Below are 13305 nucleotides of genomic sequence, written 5' to 3'. Positions count from 1 at the left end.
TGTGACATTTAGATGAAATGATATTTGTAAAAAAAGCACTTAGCACAGTGCCTGGCACATAGTAGGTATATTATAAATTCTTATTCCCCTTTTGTGAGGGTGAAAGCTCCCCCGCCTCTTGTGAGGGGCTGGCGCTAGTACCAGTGCTGTCTCCCATCCCTGCAGCTGGAGAGAGAACAACTCAGCACATAAAATGGGAAGTCTCCCATGAAACTGACACTAGTCTAGGGTAGCTTGTTAGGGGACCCTGTAATATAGTTTGTTAGGTGTTCCCCTGAGAAACATTGAAGGCAAAGACTGCCTGCCTAGTTTTGGTCTGAATGTTCAGGTGCCCACCAGCACACTGCCTGGCACGGAGCAGGATCTTGATAAATGTTTGATGGCCCTCTGAGCACAAGGCCTTTGCCTGAGGTGTGAGAGGCTATTTGTCTTCCCCCAGATCATCCTGCACTGAGGGGGTGGGGGGGTGGAGATGGTGGTGTTCCTGGAGAGATCCTGGGTGTCCTGGCCTTGGGGAAAACAGCTCCTAGGAAAAGAAAACAGCTACTTGAGAGGTATAAAGGGGCACTGGGCACTCCTACAGGAGGTTTGACAGGATGGGGTCCTGACCCTCTCTAAACAGCTCCCACTTCCGGCTGGCGTGAAAGATAAAGGGGAGAAGGGCGGGGAGGAGGAGAGGGGAGAATTGGGGCTCTGGTCCTTCCCCCTCCTCGGACTCGCTTCCGTCTGCTGGGTCACGTCCGGGGTCAAACTGCCCACTGGTCTATCCGTTCTCTCCTTCTGTTCCTGTCCTGTCTTCCTGTGGCCCACCTGGGAGAGGGACTGGGCTGGGGACAGCCGGCTCTGGATGCCCGGAGGAGCTGAAGGGTGGTGGTAGGCGGGGCCCCATTCTCCCAAACTTCACAGTGGCTGTGATACGTTGGGGTGGGGGAATGGGAGAAGGGCTATCACCCTTTGTCTCTTCCCCGCCCCCAGGCCCCCCTCCCCGCCCCCCGCCCAGCTCTTGCCTCTGTCCATGGTCCTGCGGAGAAGGGAGAGGGGCCACGTTTCCTGGCGTGCCCTTGGGTCTCACGTCACGACCCGCTCCCCGCCTCCCGAAGGCTATTTTTAGCTGCTCTGCAGAGGATCTGCCAGTGTTTCCTTTTTTCCACTGGCGATGGAAAGTGAGGAGGGAATTAGATGTCGTCACGGGCCCCGGAAATGGTTGAGGGGGGAGGGAGAGAGATGGACAAAGACCTGGCCATCCAGACCATGGCGCCACCAGCAGGACTGGATAGAGCAAGAACCGGGGTGGGGTACGGGAAGAAACTCGGAAGAGTCAGTGAGCATCCTTCACGAGGAAGTACTTTGTAACCCACAAAGGACCCTAGGACTGGGCTGGGTACAGCCCTGCCTTTTCCCCTAGTCCCATCTCCTTGCCAACTCCTCACTCCTCTAACCACCATGAGGATAAAAGGCCATAGGGAGAGGACATAGTTATCATAATAGCCATTGTTACAGACATTCATTGGCATCACCTATGTGCAGGGCCTTGGGAAGACCTTGGGCAGAGGCAGCCCAGTAGGATCTCTGCCTAACCTATCAACTTCATGGTTTCCCCGGTCCTCTTGGCTCTACCATAAATCGTGGTGGGGAGGGGGGAGGTGGGAATGGGGGTTGATAGGGCAAAGTCCCAAGTAGCTTTAATCCACAATAATAAATGATTTGAACTCCTGAGGGAGTCAAATGTGGTGCTGATCAAGATCCAACAGGAAAGATTATTACCTGCTGTACAGAGATTCCAGAATGAGTGGCCACTGGAATTAGATTGTAAGGGCGGGGGGGGGGGGGGGGGAGGGGGGGGCAGTAGGAATTCAACAGATTGGGGATGGGGCAAGAGAATGCAAGGTCATTGCTTGGGGTCAGAGATTTGCCTGGTCTGACAAGCTACTGTGTGCCTGGAGGGCAGGGATGGGAGATAAGCCTGAGAAGATAGGAAAGTGCCAGGTTTCCTAGGGTCTTAGCTATGCTGATGATCTTGAACTTCATTCAGAATGAAGGAGGGAGCAGAAGAAAGGTTTGTAGCTAAGTAGGGGCATGACAGCTATGTATACAGAAGATTACTGGGACTATGTGTGTGAAGACTGGATTCGAGTGGAGAAGGAGGGAGGGATGAGCAGCTATGAAGTTAATGAAGAAGTCTAGGAAGGTGGCAATGAGGGCTTATATTAGGTGATGGTGATAGGAATTAAAAGAGGGGACATCAGGTGCCAAAACAATGAGAAGGAATGAACAGGAGACTATATATAACTGAGGGGAGATGAGAAGTGAGGGCACAGGAAGAGGGAAAGATAACAGCAAGGTTCAGGGCATGAGAGACCAGCTTAATGGGGCTACAAAGAGCAATCAGAAGTGAAATGTTGGAGAAAGAGAAGAGTTCATGTTAGGGTGGGTTATTTGAAGTGTGGCAGAGGTGCCATCTGAGGTAGGCAGCTAGAGATGGGGGAAGTGGGGCATCTGGAGCTCAGAAGAGACATTAGATCTGCACATAATGATTTGCATAAAGTTTGAATTTCTTGAAGCAGAGGGTGAATGTGAATTTCATGTATCTGGAACTGGGAAAGACTTCATAGTCCACCTGATTCAATTACCTCATTTTATAAAGGTGGAAACTGAAGCCTGGATAAGCTGTGTCTTGTTCAAGATCATACAGTTTTCAAAGGATTGTACAAAGGATTTAAATCCATGTCCTTTGACTGCAGCTAACTAGAGGGAGTATAATTAACAACTACTGACATTCATGTAGCACTTTATAGATTGCAAAATGTTTATTTACTCTCTTTTTTTGTCTCTCTCCTTCCCCACCACTCTCTGTGTGTCATACCCTCTCTCCTCCCCCATTTTCTCCTGTCTCTCTCCCTCTCTCTTCCTACTCTCCCCACCCCTATCTCTCTCTTCTTTCTCTCCCCCCCCCCATCTCTCTGTCTCCCTCTTCTCTTTCCTGTCTCCTCCCTCCCCGCCCTGCCCCTGACCTCTATGTCTCTTCTCTCTCTCTTATATCAATGCTGATGGGCACTGGCTCTGCCAATTATAGTCTTAAGGAATTGCCTGGGAGTCCTGAAAAGTTAAAATCATGTTTCCAGGATTATACCATGGTGTGCATGTCAGATTTAGGACTTGAACCCAGGATCACCTAAGAGGGTAGCTCTTTTTCCACTATATTATGATGCTTCTCACAGGTGTTATTATGTCTGTTTCGTAGAAGAGGAAACTGAGGCTCATAGCGTTAATGTGTTAACTGAGTCATCTACTAGTAAGTTTCTGAGGTAGCATTTGAACATAGGTCTTCACGATGCCTAATCCATCACTCAGTTCATTAGGCATACTGCCTTGTCTAGAGATGAGAATAGATCCTTAAGGAATATCCACTTTATTAAGGAGATGAGGAAACATTGAATGAATCTGAGCAAGAGAATCCAAATCCTCTTTCATCTTAGTACCTTGCCTCTGACCTCACCTCTCATTTCTTTTGTTGGTGTCTTTTTGTTATAATCATTTGCTTACGTGTTGTCTCCACCATCAGATATGGGGGTTCCTTGAAAGCTATTTCCCCTTTCTTCATATCTTCAGCTTTTAACACAGTGCCTGGCACAGAATAGGTGAATAATAAATGCTTGTTGTGGCTAATACAGAAATGTATTGCGTGATCTCACATATATAATTGCTATCACATTTCTTGCCTTCTCAATGGATAGGGGGAGAGGAAGGGAAAGAATTTAGAGTTCAAGATTTTAAAAAATGAATGTCAGAATCTTTTTACATGTAATTGGAAAATATTTAACAAAATAAAATTTTAAAAGTAAACTTTTGTTGACTGATTATATCTGAGAGGCAGGCATGGTTAACACTTATCAGCTACTGCTGAGAAGTCAAGGGGGCTGAGGCTTGAGAAAAGGCTTTTAAAAAGCTGTTTAGAGGTCACTGGGGACTTTTGAAAGAGGAATTTCAGTAGACTGGTGGGGTCAGAATCTGGATTGCAATGGGTTGGTGGTGAGGAAGCAGAGACATTGGGAGTTCTCAACTTTTCAAGAAATTTACTGGAAGGTGAGATGGGAGAAGATTCAGTTAATCAACAAGGGTGAAAGAACCACTTTTTAAGAAACTGGGGAACACAAAGAAAGAACTATAGAATCGGAATGCAGAATGAAGCAGACTATTTTCTCTTTCATTATGTTTTTTTCTCATGATTTCTCCTATTCATTTTAATTATTCATGCAACATGACTAATATGAAAATATATTTAATAAGAATGTAAATATAGAACCCATATAAGATTGTAAGCCATTTCAGGGAGGGAGGGGGGAAGGAGGGGGAGAAAATTTAAAACATATGGAAGTGATTGTTGAAAACTGAAAACAAATAAATTAATAATAATAAAAAAGAATATCCCATACAAAAAAAAGAAAAAAAAAGAAACTGGGAAACTAGGGAATGTTTGTAAAGAGACAGGAGGTTATCTAGCCCAGAGGGAGAGATTGGAGATACATGAGAAAGAGGGGGTGACTAAAGGAGGCTGCCTTAAAATAAGTTTGCAGATATTTAACAAGCAAACAGTTACTGTATGCCAGGTAGTGTGGTAGGTAGGCAGGCACTGGGAATACTAGGATGAAAAGAAAAACTATCCTTACCTTCAAGGGATATATTATAGTCCTTTGGGGGCTGAGGATATGGAATGAAATGGATAAATACGCAAAAGAGTGGTGGTGGTAGATTGAGTCACTAGTGATTAAAGGGGATATGGAAAGATGGTCACTAGGGGGTGACATATGAGTTGAACCTTGGAGGATCAACTAGGGGTTCTGTGAGTTGGAAAGGAGGAGGTAGTACATGTCAGGCATGGGGAACAGACTGTGCTAAGATATGGGACACGGTGTTGTGTAAGGGGAACAGTCAAGCCAGTCAGTCAACAATCCTTTAAGTGCCTGCTATTAGTCAAACATCATCCTAACTGCTGGTGATGCAAAGAAAGACAAGAACAATGCCAGGATGTTAAGGAGCTCATAGGTTAATGGCAGACAGAACATGCAAACAATTATGTACAAAACCCTATAGACAAGATAAATTGGAAAAAATCAATGGAGAGAAGTCCCTGGTGTTAAAGGAAGGTTTGGGAAAGGCTCTGTGCAAAAGGTAGGCTTTTGACTGAGACTTGAGGAAAGCAGAGATAAGGAGGGAGAGAATTCCAGGCTTGAGAGACAGACACTGAAAAGGTACAGAGATGGGAAACAGGTCTTGTGTGAGGAAGGGTTTGGAGGCCATTATCACTGGATCAGAGAACATGGGAGAGGGGAGTAAGGTGTAAGAAGACCGGAAATATAGAGGGGGACCAGGTTATGAGGAGATTTAAAAGTAAAACAGAAAGATTTATATTTGATTCTGGAATTAATATGGAGCCACTGGAGTTTACTGAGTAGGGAGATGACATGATCTCATTCAAGTTTTATCATTTTTGACAGCTAAGTGGAGGAGAGATTGGAATAGAGTGCAATGAAACAGAAAGATAATGAACCAGAAGTTTATTGCAATAGTCCAGGCATGAGGTGATGAGGATTGTGTTGAGGGAAAGAGGCAGGAATATGAAGAAGATGCTGCAAAGGTAGAAATGACAGAATTTGGCAACTGATTGGATATGGGGTGGGTGAGATATTGAAGAGTCAAGAATGACAAATAGGGTGTGAACTTGGGTCACTGAGTGGATAGTGATATACTTTACAGTCTACAGGGAGGTTAGGAAGAGCAAAGGGTTTGGAGGGAAAGGCAATAAGTTTTAATTTCAGACATGTTGAATTTTAAATGTCTATGGGATATCCAATTAGAACTATCCAATAGGCAGTTGGAGATGTGAGAATTGAACTCAGGAGAGAAGTTAGGTCTGGATAATTAGATCTGAGAATCATCTAGAAAGAGATGCTAATTGAATCCATACGAGCTGATACCAACAAGGAAGATAGTATAGAGGGAGAAGAGAAACTGGCCAAAGTCAGCCTTAATTAGTAGGTGTGATCTGAATCCAATAAAGGAGCCTGAGAAAGAGCAGTCAGACAGGTAGGAAGAGAACCGAGAAAGAGCAGTGTTACAAGAAGGAGGTCAAATCAAAAGTTCAGAGAGGTCAAGAAGAATAAGGATTGAAAAAAGGTCACTGGATTTGACAATTAATAGATGACTGATAACCTTAAAGACCAACAAAGCCAAAATGCAGAGAGCTAAGAAGAGAGTGAAAGCAAAGGAAATAGATGGCCTTCTTAAGGAGTTTGGCCATGAAAGATAGGAAAGATATAGAATTATAGTTAGCAGGGATGGGTGGATAAAGTAAAGGTTTTTTTAAGAACAGAGGAGCACAGGCATGTTTGTAGGTGGCAGAGAGGTAGATAGTAGAAAGGAATAAATAAGCCAGTTTGTCTTGGCCAAAGAATATGTGAGGGAATTTTTGTTCAACAGCTCTGAAGATATTGGAACTAGACTTTATTTTAAAAGATGTTTTTAATTTTCAACATTCACTTTTATAAGATAAAGAATTCAAAATTTCCCCCCTCCCCCTCCCCAAGATGGTATGCAATCTGATATAGGCTATACATGTATAATCATATGTAACATATGTGGAAGCATCAGTCATTTTGTGAAAGAAGAATTAGAACAAAAAGGAAGAACCATAAGAAAGAAAAAAAATAAAAAAGAGAAAAATAGTGTGCTTTGATCTACATTCAGACCCTGCAGTTCTTTCTCCAGATTTCTCTGGATAGTATTTTTCATCATGAGTCTTTTGGAATTCCCTTGGATCATTGTGTTGCTGATAAGAGCTAAGTCTATAGAAGTTGGTCATTGCACAATGTTGCTGTTGCTGTGTTCAGTGTTCTCCTGGTTCTGCTCACTTCACTCAGTATCAGTTCATGTATGTCTTTCCAGGTTTTTCTGAAATCTGCTCGCCCAACATTTTTTACGGAACAATAGTATTCCATTACAATATACCACAACTTGTCCAGTCATTCCCCAATTGATGGGCATCCCTCTATTTCTAATTCTTTGTCACCACAGAAAGAGGAACTAGACTTTCAAGTGTATGGCATGTATGCTCTGGAGCAACCTCACAAACCTCTATCCTTATTGACAAATCAGATGTTCAGAGTTTAGCTGCTACTTATTTTCTCAGAGTCTAGGTGTAGCCCTGAGGGGCTGGAAAGTCTTTCTTTCTTTCTTTCTTTCTTTCTTTCTTTCTTTCTTTCTTTCTTTCTTTCTTTCTTTCTTTCTGTCTGTCTGTCTGTCTTTCTTTCTTTCTTTCTTTCTTTCTTTCTTTCTTTCTTTCTTTCTTCCTTCCTTCCTTCCTTCCTTCCTTTCTTTCTTTCTTTCTTTCTTTCTTTCTTTCTTTCTTTCTTTCTTTCTTTCTTTCTTTCTTCCTTCCTTCCTTCCTTCCTTCCTTCCTTCCTTCCTTCCTTCCTTCCTTCCTTTCCTTCCTTCCTTCCTTCCTTCCTTCCTTTCTTTCTTTCTTTTATTTTTTCCCCATCTATGTTAAACAATTAAAAAAAAACTTTTGGGTCTCTCTCTCTCTCTCTCTCTCTCTCTCTCTCTCTTTTTTTTTTTTACATTTTGAGTTCCAAATTCCCTTCCTCCCCTTCCTCCTGCCTCCCTGAGATGCTAAGCAATCTGACATAGATTATACATGTACAATCATGTAAAACATTTCCATATTAGTCATTTTGTTCAAGAAGACTCAAAGGAAGAAAGACAGAAAGAAAGGAGGGTAAAAGGAAAGAAAGAAGGAAAGAAACGGCATGTGTCAGTCTGTATTCAGTCAACATCAGCTCCTTCTCTGGAGACAGATAACATGCTTCATCATTATTACTTTGGGATTGGCTTGGATCATTGTATTGCTGAGAATAGCTGTCACTCACATTTCTTCATTGTATAGTATCACTGTTACTATTGGTTCTGCTCACTTTTTTATCAGTTCATGTAACTCTTTCCAGGTTTTTCTGAAATCATCCTGCTTATCACTTCTTATAGCGCAATAATATTCCATCAATCATATACTATAGCTTATTCAGCTATTTCCCAATTGGTGGGCATCCCCTTGATTTCTAATTCTTATCCACCACAAAAAATCTGCTATAAATACTTTTGTACAAATAATTCCTTTCCCATTTTTTTTTAATTTGGGAGGTGTCTTTCTCATGTGATTGATAGCTCATCAGTTCCCACCAATGTTCTTCCCTCCTCCCCATGATTATCAGTGGATGTCAACTAGTCTGCCAGACTTAATTAGCTTTAAGAAAGGAGAATTTATATAATAGAGAACCACTGAGTGAATGTTCTTGAGTCAGATAATACTATGATTAGACATAAGTTTTTAAAGTAATTTTTTTCACTCTTCAAGAATCTGCCTCATTTCTCTCCAACCCCTCTCCATTTGAGAAAGAAAAACAAAACAGAATATGCAAAGATACAAATATATATAATTAAGCAAAGCCAATTTTCACATTGATCATGTATAAAAAACCATCTCCTTCTGTACTGAGTCTTTCATCTTTATCAGGCAGTGGGTAGCACGTTTCATCATTATTCCTCTGGAATATTGACTGATACTTATCAGATAAGAGTTCCCAAGTCTTTCAAAGTTATTTTACTTTACAATGTTGCTGTCTTTATATAAGTTGTTTCCCTGATTCTGCTCACTCCATTCTGCATCACTTTAAACAAGTCTTCCAAGATTTCTCTGAAGCACTCTCTATCATTTCTTAAAGCAACATAGTATTCCATCAAGTTTATATACCACAACTTGTTTAGTCATTCCCCAGCTAATAAGTGCTTCCTCAGTTTCCAATTATTTGCCAATGCAAAAGAGCTATAAATGTTTTTGTACATCCTTATCAGGGGTTTGTTTTGCTTGGGAGTAATCCCTCCCTTTGTCTATCTTCCCTCTAATTCCTCTTCTCTTTCTCTCCTATTTCCCTATCCAGTAAAATGTATTTCTGAACTCAGCTCTGTGTGTGTATTCTTCCCTTCTTTAACCAGTTTAGATGAGAATGAGGTTCAGGTATCATCCACTCCCCCTCATCCTTGTTTAGATTTCTACTTGAACATCCCGAAAATGTGAGATAATTTTCTTTCACATTCCTCTCCCTTCTCCCTCTCCTTCCATTTTTGTTTTAAGATCATTAAGACATAATAAGAACCACTCTCACGTCTTTTGCCTAATTAGATTCCCTCTCTGTCCTCAGAGCAGACACATGCATATCTCTCCTCTTTAGAATGTAAGTAATTTATCCTTGTTTAGTCCCTTATGATTGTTCTTTTCTTTATTTTTTATGTTTCTTTTGAGTCCTGTGTTTGTGCTTCAAAATTTCTATGGAGCTCTGGTCTTTTTTTTTTTTTTTAAATCAGGAATGCTTAGAAACCTTCTATTTTATTAAAGGTTCACTTTTCACCATAGAATTATACTCAGCTTTCCTGGGTAAATTATTCTTTGTTCCTATCCTATATCCTTTGCCTTTTAGACTGTTGCATTGCAAGCTCACCATTTCTTTTTAGTGATGGCTGCTAAATGATGTGTGATCTTGATTGTGGCTCCTCGATGTCTGAACTTTTTCTTTTTGATTACTTGTAGTAGTTTTTCCTTGACCTGGAAGTTCTGGAGTTTTGCTATAATATTTTCCAGAGTTTTCATTTTGGGGGTTTCTTTCAAGAAGTGACCAGTGGGTTCTTTCTAATTTCCACTTTGACTTCTGATTCTAAAAGATATGGGCAGTATTTTTTGGTTATTTCTTGAAATATGATATCTAAATTCTTTTTTTTTCTTTTGGTCACGACTTTCAGGTAGTCCAATGATCCTTAAATATTCTCTTGCTCTATTTTCCAGATCAGCCATTTTTGTGGTGAAATACCTTACATTTTCTTGTGTGTGTGTGTTTTTTTTAGCCTTTTCTTTTTGTTTTGGCATTTCTTGATATCTCTTGGAATAATTAACTTCTATTTGGTTAATTCTAACTTTCAGACACTCAGTTGTCATGTTCCACTGCAATTCAGAACTCAAGAGCTCATGAAATCCATTAGCCTCAGCCTCTCTGATTGCTTGGATTACAGATGTGTGCCACCATACCAGGTGCCACCTTCCCCCCATCCCCCCACACCCTTCTCCCCCGGCCCCGTGCCAAAAGGCACAGATCCAAATGTTTCCTTTAGGAAGTCTCTTCAGATCAGACTAAGTCAGCAGGTTGCCTCTGAATTTTAACTGTCCTTATTGTTCCATTTGTATAGGACTCATTCATTACATACTCTGATGATTATTTGTCTCATTCCCCACAGTGACTGTCCCAAATCTGCTTCTTGTTCTTCTGCCCCCAACTCCACTCTAAATTTTTTCACTTTGCACTTAAAAAAGGTGACAGTGCTACCTGTTTTCCAGGACACCCATCAAGAATTCTTCACTTTTCTGGGAAACAATCTTTGCAGCAAGTATCTCTGATAAAGGCCTCATTTCTCAGACATATGGAGAACTGAATCAAATTTATAAAAATACAAGTCATTTCCTGACTGATAAATGGTCAGATGCTATGAACAGGCAGTTTTCAGATGAAGAAATCAAAGCTATCTATAGTTATATGAAGAAGTCCTCTAAATCACTTTGATTGGAGAAATGCAAATTAAAACAACTCTGAGGTACCACCTCACAAAAAAAAGAGGAATATAATAAAGGATATGGGAAAATTGGAACACTAATGCATTCTTGGTGGAGTTGTGAACTGATCCAATCATTCTGAAGAGCAATTTGGAATCATGTCCAAAGGACAAATAAACTGTGCATATCCTTCTTCTAGCAATACCACCACTAGGTCTGTATCCCAAAGAACTCATAAAAAAGGGAAAAGACACACATGTACAAAAATATTTATGGCAGCTCTTTCTGTGATGGCAAAATACTGAAAATCGAGGGGATGTCCCATCAATTGGGGAATGGTTGAACAAGTTGTGGTATATGAATGTAATGAAATACTATTGTACAGTAAGAAAGGATGAGCAGACAGATTTCAGAAAAACCTGGAAAGATTTGTATGAATTGATGCAAAGTGAAGTGAGCAGAACCAGGAAAACACTGTAGACAGTAACAGTAACATTGCGCAATGACCAATGACGAATGACTCAACTCTTTTCAGGAATGCAGTGATCCAAGACAATTACTCATATGGAAAATACTATAGACATTCAGAGAAAGAACTGATAGACTCTGAATGCAGATCAAAGCATTTTTTCATTTTATGTTCTTTTTTTCCTTTTGATCTATTTCTTCTTTTGTAACTGAGAGTGATATGAGAATATGTTTTACATGATAGTACATATATTGCTTACCATTTGAGGAAAAGGAGAGGGGAAAAAGGGAGAGAGGGAGAAAAATTTAGAATTCACAATCTTGTAAACATGAATGTTAAAAATTGTCTTTACATATAATTGGAAAAAGAGAAAATACTTTCTAAAAAAGAATTTTTTACTTTCCTTCATCCAGTCCTCAAACTTGTTTCCAATAATCACTCTTTCTTTCCTTCTTCTTTATTTGCTTCTCTATCTCCTCTTTGAGTCCTTGCTTATAGATGTCTTGGAGTAAATCTCTTCTTCTGAGTGTGTGTCTTGAGTCTTCCCTATGACCACAATACCTCTATTTTGTGGACTTCTTTTGTTGTTGTTGTAGTTTGCCCATTCTTCTAAAATATTTTTGGCTTTAGACTTTTTTTAGGTCCAGGCTCTGTGCAGTGTGTGTGTGTGTGTGTGTGTGTGTGTGTGTGTGTGTGTGTGTGTGTGTGTGTGTGAGAGAGAGAGAGAGAGAGAGAGAGAGAGAGAGAGAGAGAGAGAGAGAGAGAGAGAGAGCGCTAAGCTTTTGTCCCCTTAAATCATTCTCCTGCTTTCTTGGGAGTGTTGAGTATTGTGTGATTCCAGGATCTCAGGAACAGCATAGCTTGAGGATTTGCAAGCTTTCAATGCTCCCAAAGTGATATAATCTAGGGCAAAGACTTCTCTCTGCTCTTCTAGTTCAAACACTTCAAGTTTTTGACTCTTTCAGCTTTCTGTCTGAACAACATGACTATGGGCTTGCTCCTGGTTGGAAGTTCCAGTAGATTACTGCTGGGCTTAACCACTGTCTGGTAACTGGGAAGCTTGGCTGAAGGCCTTGAGTTTTTGCTTTGCTCCTGGGACCATTGCCACACAACTATTGTTTACTTCTGAATTAGTTCTTTGCTCAGTATATACCTAGAGCCCACTAGCTTCCGCTATCCATATCCCCTATCCCCTAGATATAGGTCCCTTTCTCAAGGCATGCTGAATCTGTGACCCAGAACTGGGTAGTGAACAACAAAGCTGCGAAATGCATTCTGTTCCTGCATTCTGACCCATATGGCAAGTTTTGGGCCAGACTCCATCCTCAGTTCTGCAGACTTCTCTGTCTGTGCTAACCTGGGCTGGAAAAATGACTCTATAATTTTTCTTGGATCTCTCCATCAGGACTCAGTTTGGTGTGTTTTCTAGATCTTTGTGAAAAAGTTGCATTGGAGGAGCTGGACTACTTCTCCCTACTCTCTCATACTGATTCCATCCTTGAAATGAGTCTTGATGAAATCCAGGGAAGCCAGGAGAGGGATAGCAGGAGTATCAACATTTCACTCATGGAAAACAGTCCATTAAAATGCAGAGAACTGGAGTTGGGATCAAGGTGGCACTAGGCCTGGAGTCTAGTCCTGGAGACCTGAGTTCAAATCCTGCCTCAGATAATTTCTGTGTGACCCTGTGCAAGTCACTTAACCTCACTTTGCCTCAGTGTGTTCCACAACAAATTGGAGATAATAATAGCACCCACCTCCCAAACTGTTGTGAGTCTTAAATGAGATTATATTTTAGAGGCTTTTCAAACCTTAAAAGCAATATATATGTGTGTGTGTGTATATATATATATATATATATATATATATATATATATATATATATATATATATACACACACACACACATGTATACACACATATATAATACTATATATACTATATATTATACTATATGTGTGTATATACATATATATTGTTATTATTTGAGGAATAATAAGAAAGTCCGTGTTGCTGGAACGTGGAGTATATGAAGAAGAGTGATGTGTAAGAAGACTGAAAAGGTAAGAATAGGAGAAACTGTGAAGGACTTTGAAAGAAAACCAGGGGAATTCATATTCAGCCTTCCAGGTAATAGCTTTTCTCAATCTGGAGTTTTCTGAGGAGAGTGATACAGTCAGACTTCTTT

The 13305-nt window shown here is 40.7% G+C and overlaps 1 long non-coding RNA gene across 1 annotated transcript; it reads right to left on the bottom strand.

The window, feature by feature from the left end:
• Positions 1–230: 230 nt before the first annotated feature.
• On the bottom strand, positions 231–1433 carry LOC140530102 (uncharacterized). The gene is made up of 2 exons (XR_011975793.1): positions 1008–1433; positions 231–526 (listed from the first exon to the last, which is right to left on the bottom strand). It is a non-coding gene; the product is annotated as an uncharacterized lncRNA (long non-coding RNA).
• Positions 1434–13305: the final 11872 nt, after the last annotated feature.

This window comes from Notamacropus eugenii, chromosome 2 (assembly GCF_028372415.1).
Source record: "Notamacropus eugenii isolate mMacEug1 chromosome 2, mMacEug1.pri_v2, whole genome shotgun sequence".
In the NCBI taxonomy this organism is placed as follows: domain Eukaryota; kingdom Metazoa; phylum Chordata; class Mammalia; order Diprotodontia; family Macropodidae; genus Notamacropus; species Notamacropus eugenii.
This window is presented reverse-complemented; position numbering and strand designations above follow the sequence as displayed.